The following is a 7,826-nucleotide window of genomic DNA, read 5'->3' as shown; positions in this document are numbered from 1 at the left end:
TTAATACTCCCTTCCATGAGGCAGGCCTGCATCACCAGGGGTCTACCCAGAACTTGAAATCTGTCTAAATCTTCTGAGCTTCTAGGGTGTTTGAGATTATCTTCAAACTCAGACTAATGTTCTAACATAAATGTTAAATAATTGATTGGAAGAGCATTGGCCCTAATACACAGCCCTGTGGTACTCCACTAACCAGGTCACCCCAGGTTGCACACTCATCCTTTATTTATTATCATCCCTCTGTGTTTCATTGACCAGTTTTCAATCCTCAGATAGACATGACCTTGAACTACTGCCAGCAATTCAAGAATTGATCTTTTTTAGAGCCCTTTAAAAATATAAATACTCCACATCATCTCTGTGAGTATCCATCACTGCTGTTGCTTGTTCAAAGGATTCTAAAAAGTTAGTTAAGCAACTCTTACATTTTCTTACGGTGGCTCTGTGGCTAAGGATCTGCTCCTGTGGCTTGAAGTTTGCGGTTTGTATCCCGCGGCCGGCAGAGGAATCCTACTCCGTTGGCCCTGAGCGAGGCCCTTAACCCCAACTGCTCCAGGGGCGCCGTATAGATGGCAGACCCTGCGCTCTGACCCCAAGCTTCTCTCCCTGTCTGTGTGTCTCTTGGAGAGCAAGCTTGGGTATGTGAAAAAGACAAATTCCTAATACAAGAAATTGTATATGGCCAATAAAGTGATATTAAAGTGATTTAGTTTCAATTATTTTTTCCTTAACACTAAGTACATAAGCAACAAGAACAACTGGTCTGTGTTTGGTTCGGTGTTGCTTTAGATTGTCTGTAAACCATTTCTCTGATTGAAAAAGAGCCATTCCATAGGGTGACAAGGGAGAGCTGCAAGCTGGTGGCCCTGCGGACCTTATTTTATGCTCTCTTAAAGCTGAAGAATAATTAACCACGCCTTTCCCTCCCCACCTTGTCAGGGATCCTAGGCTCCACTGCTGCTCACTGCAGTCTGCGCGCAGTGCACAGCGGTCGGCGCGGGCAGGAGGGCACGGGTTCGAGGGCTGGGGGGGTCGGATCACTGAGAGGCAGGGATGGGGAAGGGTCATGGTGGAGCCAGTGGGACTCTGCCCCAGTACACCCAGCTGGCGGAGTCACTGAAGATCCAGGTTTTACAAGCAGGCTGGTTGTGACGGGTGGGGAAGGTGGGGTACACTCCTACTCCCCAGGCGGACCCCGGTTTCTGCCCTGTTAATAGAGAACCTAACCCCCCCTCTGTGAGTATCCTGGCTACAGCCCTGCTCCCTCAAACCCCCCCCACCCCTCACACGTCTTCCTCCGAACCCTCACCTTTGTTTTCTCATCTTCACCACGGAGTCTGTTTTCACTCATAGCTCTGCCACCAGGGGATTCCTCCCTACTCCCACTCCTTTCCCATCTCTCTCCCTCTCTCTCTCTACCTGCACCGGCTCCGAACAGCGCTATTGATCGGGCCGGACCGCACTCACAATGCGGCGCGCGCAGGGAAGGTTTGCTTCTTTCAACAGCGATCAATACTCTTCTTCAAAGCTCTTTATCCATTAAAACAAAGGGGAGGGGGGAAAAAAAACGGAAGAGAGTGGGAGAAGAGCCGTGCGGGACAGACCTCCTCACCTCTATCAGCCTTGATGCCCGCCGAGATGCTCAAAGGCTGGACCTCGGAGGCAAAAACAGGGCACCCATCCACAACAGCGCCCCTCTTCGACAAGAGCTATAAATGACTGAAAGGAAGCCCGCTAGGGCCGGTCGAGAGCTCCTGCAGCAGTTGCATGTTGCTTTGGGGTTTTTGTTTTGCAACCATCCATCCATCTGCTTGGTTTAGCAAAGACGCTCCCCGTCCCTCCCCCATCTGTCTCTCTGCACTACAGGCAACTGCACTGCGTCTCCCCCACACCTATGTGACATCACATCCCCCGCCGACACGATGACATCATAACGACGACGTCATCCATACCCGTCCTGAGCTCAAACTTGCAGGAAATGCAGGAAGCTCGCAAAGCCACCCTGGTATTCCACCTTCGGCTTGCCTTCTGATTTCTGTGAGCGGCGCGTGCAACGGCAGTCTTCCATATTTAAACATGTTAAGCTTTGCATTTTTCCTCATGGGCTGGGAAACACACAGTCTCAAATTTCTCCTTGCTTTCTTTGCTAACACCTTGTGCCATTTGGCTGAAAATGACTAGGTTCCTCGCCGATTCCACCGGCGTGAGAACAAGATATTTTAAGCACCAACAGTGCTTCATGTGAACAAACCTGATTAGCAGCATGTTCCAGCACTAAGATCTTAAAGCTGTTTTGCATCAAGCAAACATCTGTTGTAATAGAAACAGTGAATGAAGAGATGGGCCTGTGGATTTAATGTCAGCACGACAGACTGGGCTCGAACCCGGGACTGTGCCGCTCCCCGTGTGTCTGCGGACTGCCTGCTGCAGCTCAGTGATACAGGCCGTGGGAAGAGTCGCACTGATAGAAGAATGAGAGAACCAGAAAAGTTTTTGCTGCTGCTGTTCCAAGTCCTTTATCTTTGCTATGATTTAGAAAGTCAGAAACAATTATATTTTTGTGATATATCTTCCTTTTTTCCCTCGGATTTCAGTAATTTGATTTTCCAGCTCGGGAGATCGTTGCCTTTAATACAAATCATGTTTGAATCGTTACTTTAAGACCTTAAGCCCTCACTGAGCGTCGGGGGGATTGGGATAATGAGCTCAGCTGGGACTTCAATCATCTCTGCATCTGATGAGAGAAAAAAAGGGGAAAAAAAGAAGGAAAAAATCAACGATTTCTCCCCCCAAAAAATCTAATTCATTTTGAGGATTAATAATAAAAAGAAAACTCTTTTTAACTCGGACTTCTTGTGTTTTCTAAATATATTTTTCCCTCGACTCCTCCTCCTCCTCCTCATCCTCCTCCTTTCCTGCACGGCCGCTCCTTTCAAAAAATGCAAAACAAAATACAGAAACAACAGCTTTCCTCCTCCCACTGTGCCCCACCTCAAAAAATAAATAAATCCTTCTGATATTACTGTCCAGACGCTCCTTTATTAAACCCCCTTTTCCTGCTTGTCTGGCTCTGGCCTCTTCTCTCGTTCTCGGGGACAGACGCCGAAAACTGCACCCCCAGAGCCCATTCGCAAGCTGACCCACACAGAGGTCTGAGGGGCGTCTCTAACCCGGCTGGACCTGGCCTGTGCACTGCAGAGCTCTGCACCCCAGGGAGCAGCGATGTTCTCACATCCTCCTGGTAGAGGCCCTGGAGGTGGTCTCTGCGGTATTCCAGGGCCCCCCGAGGAAAACCCAAAGATTCCCATCGCACAGCAGCCTGCGCAGCTCCGGCACGACCCCGCACAGCAGCCACGAACAGGAGCTGGCGATCTCAGACATTTGACATCTCCAGACGACGTCACACGCCTGGCCGTTCTGCTGCTTCTGCACCGCGATTTCGAAAACAACTTGCGGCGGACGGCATTACTCTCGGGGAGGTGGGAGGAAACCGAAGAACAGGCCACAGAGAGACCCCATGTGGACATGGGGGAGAACATGCAGACTCCACACAGAAGGCTCCACAGGCTTGGATCGCTCCCAGAACTAAAGAGCTGTGAAGCGACAGTCGGTGGCAGCCATCACACCCTCAGGGAGGCAGTACTGTGACCTAAGCGAAGCCTGGCCTGTCTGAGAGAGCATCAGCTCCACACAGGTACGCTGTCCTGCCTGACTGACCAAGTTCGATCCTTAATCCCCTGTTCACACTCTTTCACAACAGCCTAACGCCATGCAGAATAACTGGGGCAGCCGAGAGACAATGGATTAAATCTCCAAATGAGTCCTGAAGTACAACTCATCCCGAGAAGAACTGACAAAGCCTGCTCAGCTGGGTATTTAAATGATGCTAATTACAGATAACTAATTAAGCGCAACTCAAACTGAAAAGATTATTTATCGTTATTACGCGGCTTAATAATTGAAAACCCCCTTCTAAAATTAATAACGTCTATTCTGCGGAGGCAGTGAAAGGCGCTCTGGCTGGGATCTGCCGAGGGGAGGGGGGGCTGTCGGCCTCCACTGTGCACACTCACCTCAAAACGAGGGTGAAAACGGATCGCCCCCCCCCCACACCCCCCACCCCGCTCAGCGGATGGCAGGGACGTCGAGGTGTGCTGCACCACGCAGAGGCAGAAAAAGCTCCAGAATGAAAGGGATAACCCTGGAGCGGGCCGGATGTCTGGAGGGAGACCGTGGGGAAAGGGTCGTCCCGGGTGTTGAGCACGCGCCAGCTCGGTGTGGAATAATAATAATAACAATAACAACATCGCTTTCTTAACCCTTTACAATTTCTTGCATGAGGAATGATCTTTTCGCAGACCCCAGCTTGCTCTCCATGAGACACACAGACAGGGAGAGAAGCTTGGGGTCAGAGCACAGGGTCAGCTATTGTACGGCGCCCCTGGAGCAGTTGGGGTGAAGGGCCTTGCTCAGGGGCCCAACGGAGTAGGATTCCTCTGCCGGCCGCGGGATTTGAACCGGCAACCTTCCAGCCACAGGCGCAGATCCTGAGCCACAGAGCCACCGCTCCACCCTACAGATGGCACTGGGGAACAGCGACGGAGGGGCGTGGCGGGGCGGGAATGCCAGCCGTGCCCAGCTCTGTTCTTACGGCAGATTAAAAATGACGATCTGCTCACTGCAGTCTGCGCGCAGTGCACAGCGGTCGGCGCGGGCGGGAGGGCACGGGTTCGAGGGCTGGGGGGGGTCGGATCACTGAGAGGCAGGGATGGGGAAGGGTCATGGTGGAGCCAGTGGGACTCTGCCCCAGTACACCCAGCTGGCGGAGTCACTGAAGATCCAGGTTTTACAAGCAGGCTGGTTGTGGCGGGTGGGGAAGGTGGGGTACACTCCTACTCCCCAGGCGGACCCCTGTTTCTGCCCTGTTAGTAGAGAGCCTAACCCCCCCCCCCTCTGTGTGAGGGTCCTGGCTACAGCCCGGCTCCCCCCTCCGGCCTGGGTCCTCAACCCTCCTCCAGCCACCTTCCTCCGAACCCTCAACTCTGCTTCCTCGTCTTCTCATCTCCGTCTTCAAGAAGCTCACCCCTTCTCGACCTGCAGGTCTGTCAGGCCCCTGGGCTCCTGCTCCTCAGCCCCTCGGGCGCCTGCAGCGGTCAGGGTTCCACGCTCGTAACTGGGAGGCTGCGGGTTCGAATCCCAGGGGAGGCACTGCTGTCGGGGGCTTGAGCAAGGAGCCAGGAGCTGATCGAGCTGCTCGAGTACGATACCCAGCCGTATAAACGGGCGCAAAACTACAGTAACTCGCTCTTGATAAGACCGCCAGACAAAGGAAGCAGTATTAGGAAGAAGAAGAGCACGTCAGCGCTTCTGCCCTGCTGCAGGGATGGAGAAGAGCCCGTTGTCCCAGTTCAACACACTGCAACGCCCCGATCTCACTCGGCACTCTCTGGTCTGTACAGAAACCTGAGGAGTGAGAAGTCTGTGTTAAGCCAGCCCCCCCCCGTCTTACACTGAAATATTCACAATTTGACAACTGGCTCGGACGTGAGCCGTCTTTGATAGAAGCATCAGCTAAATAAACACGCACAGAAATCAGATGCTGCCCATGTGTGTACCGTATGTACGTGCCATTCCACAGCTAAACTCTGCTTGTTCCTTTAGAAATACACGTTGTTAGTGTGAATACGTGAAGAAGGCTTTGTACTTCAGTTTTTCTCACTCTGTTACATTTTTAACAGTTGGGTGTCGCTCTGCTCCTGCAGTATAGTGTAGGTACAGCATCCAGCTTAACAGATACTTGAAGCACAACTCAACTCAAACAATGGAGTCAGCTGTAATAAATTGAAAGCCCCCACTCCCCTTTTATTTCAAAGCAAGCAGCCTTACTGTACCTCCACCACAGCGCTGGGCACTGACCTACGCCCCCCTACACCCAGACATTACCCCTGTCCTGCTCAGTGACCACTCCTCTCACCTGGACACCAGCATCCGGACACAGGGTCCCTCCTGGGCACTCAGCAGCTGTCCTGGGGACCCCCTGTCCCCGCAGGTCACTCTTTCCCCAGTCCAGGGAGCAGGAGCAGGGCCTGGGTCTCCTCCAGCCTCGGGCCGGGGCAGGAAAAGAGGGGAACTGCGAGCCTCACAATTTAAGACCGGTCCTCATAGTGTCCAAGTATGCCCTGACCAGATTCTCACATCATAATCAGCTTATGCCTTTCATGGGCAAGATTTGAACAATGATTTCTCACGTCCTTTTACAGTTTACCGGCATTCACCAGAGAAAATATCTCCAACTGATCACCAGATACTCAGTCTTATATACATATACTGTATAGAGAGAAAATGCGCACATATATAGTCCGTATTTGTACCATATGCATATTTTCTGTCCACTTCACGACAGAAAGAAGAACAGTCCTGTTTAGGGGTTTGCAGCTTACGTCATGGAGGAGCCCCATGTTTTACGGGGTGAACAATAAACCACATCCCCAAGAGCTGGATCAATTCGTCTGTAAATCCGTTTGACGATGCGACTCGCCACCGGTCAGTAATGCGAGACATGTTTGGTTTGAGCTGACATATTTTGCTAAGCAGTATTTTGCAGTTCATGTTCAGTCGTATTTTCACTGTGGTATAATGCTCAGGATGGGAGAGGCTTTGGCTGACCTTTGACCCAGGCGGAGGTGTTGCGGGGGCGGGGGGGCTCGAGGAGAGAACGCACCCACGCGCTGCGGCCGTTGTTTTTGAATCGGGTTTATCCCGAATAAAGCTGGATAGCCTGGCCAGGTCTGGAAGCTCCTTTATACGAATGCCTCCCATCTTAAGCCGAACCCAGGATTTTACTCTAACTTCAACGTGTTTCCAGTTGGTAAAATAGAAAAGGAGTCCTTTAAGACTCTCTGGACTTCGGCTCCCCAGGACCAGGGCTGGAAAACCCGCGTTTAAAGACTTATAATGCGGCTTAGTCTACACTGTATCAACTCTCACGTTAGCGGATACAGACGGCAGTTTTCCTCTTCTCGGGACTCATCAGCACGGCCATGCTAACTTCGACCTCTGAAAAAGACCTACATTTTAATATTTTAAACCTCTCTCAGTATAATTACCTTACGTCTCTGCAGTCCTACCGACCACGACGCAAAACACTTCCACGCCGGGAAGATCTCGTATGACAACACTGCACCTCGGTCACCCTGCTCCGGGCCAGCCTGCGAGCGCAGCGCCACCGCCCTCTGCCGGCGACGCGCGGTAACGCAAGTACCCATCGCTACACTCGGCACAAAGCTGTCGTACAGCCTGTGCTGCATTATTTATGCCCTAGTCGGTGAATGGGCAGCAAAGTTGCATCTGAGCACTTACTCCATTTCCTCTCCGCACTGTTGGCTTCACACTGAGTGCCAAGGCCAAGAGCAGAAATTAATGAACGCCGCCTGACTCAAACGCAAATTGTTCAAGGGAAGTTGCTTAATTAACCCCTTTCCAACCAACAACCGAGTTTCTTTTAATTGGCGTCTCCCGGAGTGACTCCGAAAATCCCACAGAATTACCGTCTGAGACCACAAGGAGTGTTTCTGTTAAAAACACACAACCTGCGATGCTGTACGCGGGTGCGTTATTCTGAAAGGCCGTCGCTTCGAGAAGTTTGCAACACAAAACATGAATTAATAAAGAGACGCAGGACGCCCAGCGGTTCTCGGTCGCGACGAGAGGGCGAAACATAACGACACACACTAACTGTGTAATGTTTGAAACGACGTGAAAGGGAATAAATACCTTTGTTACCTCCCAAAACTGCTGGGCTCGCAGTTAAAAGCTTCAGTCACGTC

General features: G+C 51.6%; 1 long non-coding RNA gene across 1 annotated transcript; it reads right to left on the bottom strand.

Moving 5' to 3' along the window:
- Positions 1-2,490: 2,490 nt before the first annotated feature.
- LOC107077931 (uncharacterized) lies at positions 2,491-7,196 on the bottom strand. Its single transcript, XR_001478908.2, has 2 exons — positions 7,107-7,196; positions 2,491-2,734 (listed from the first exon to the last, which is right to left on the bottom strand). It is a non-coding gene; the product is annotated as an uncharacterized lncRNA (long non-coding RNA).
- Positions 7,197-7,826: the final 630 nt, after the last annotated feature.

The sequence above is a fragment of the Lepisosteus oculatus genome, chromosome 8 (assembly GCF_040954835.1).
Source record: "Lepisosteus oculatus isolate fLepOcu1 chromosome 8, fLepOcu1.hap2, whole genome shotgun sequence".
Lineage (NCBI taxonomy): Eukaryota > Metazoa > Chordata > Actinopteri > Semionotiformes > Lepisosteidae > Lepisosteus > Lepisosteus oculatus.
This window is presented reverse-complemented; position numbering and strand designations above follow the sequence as displayed.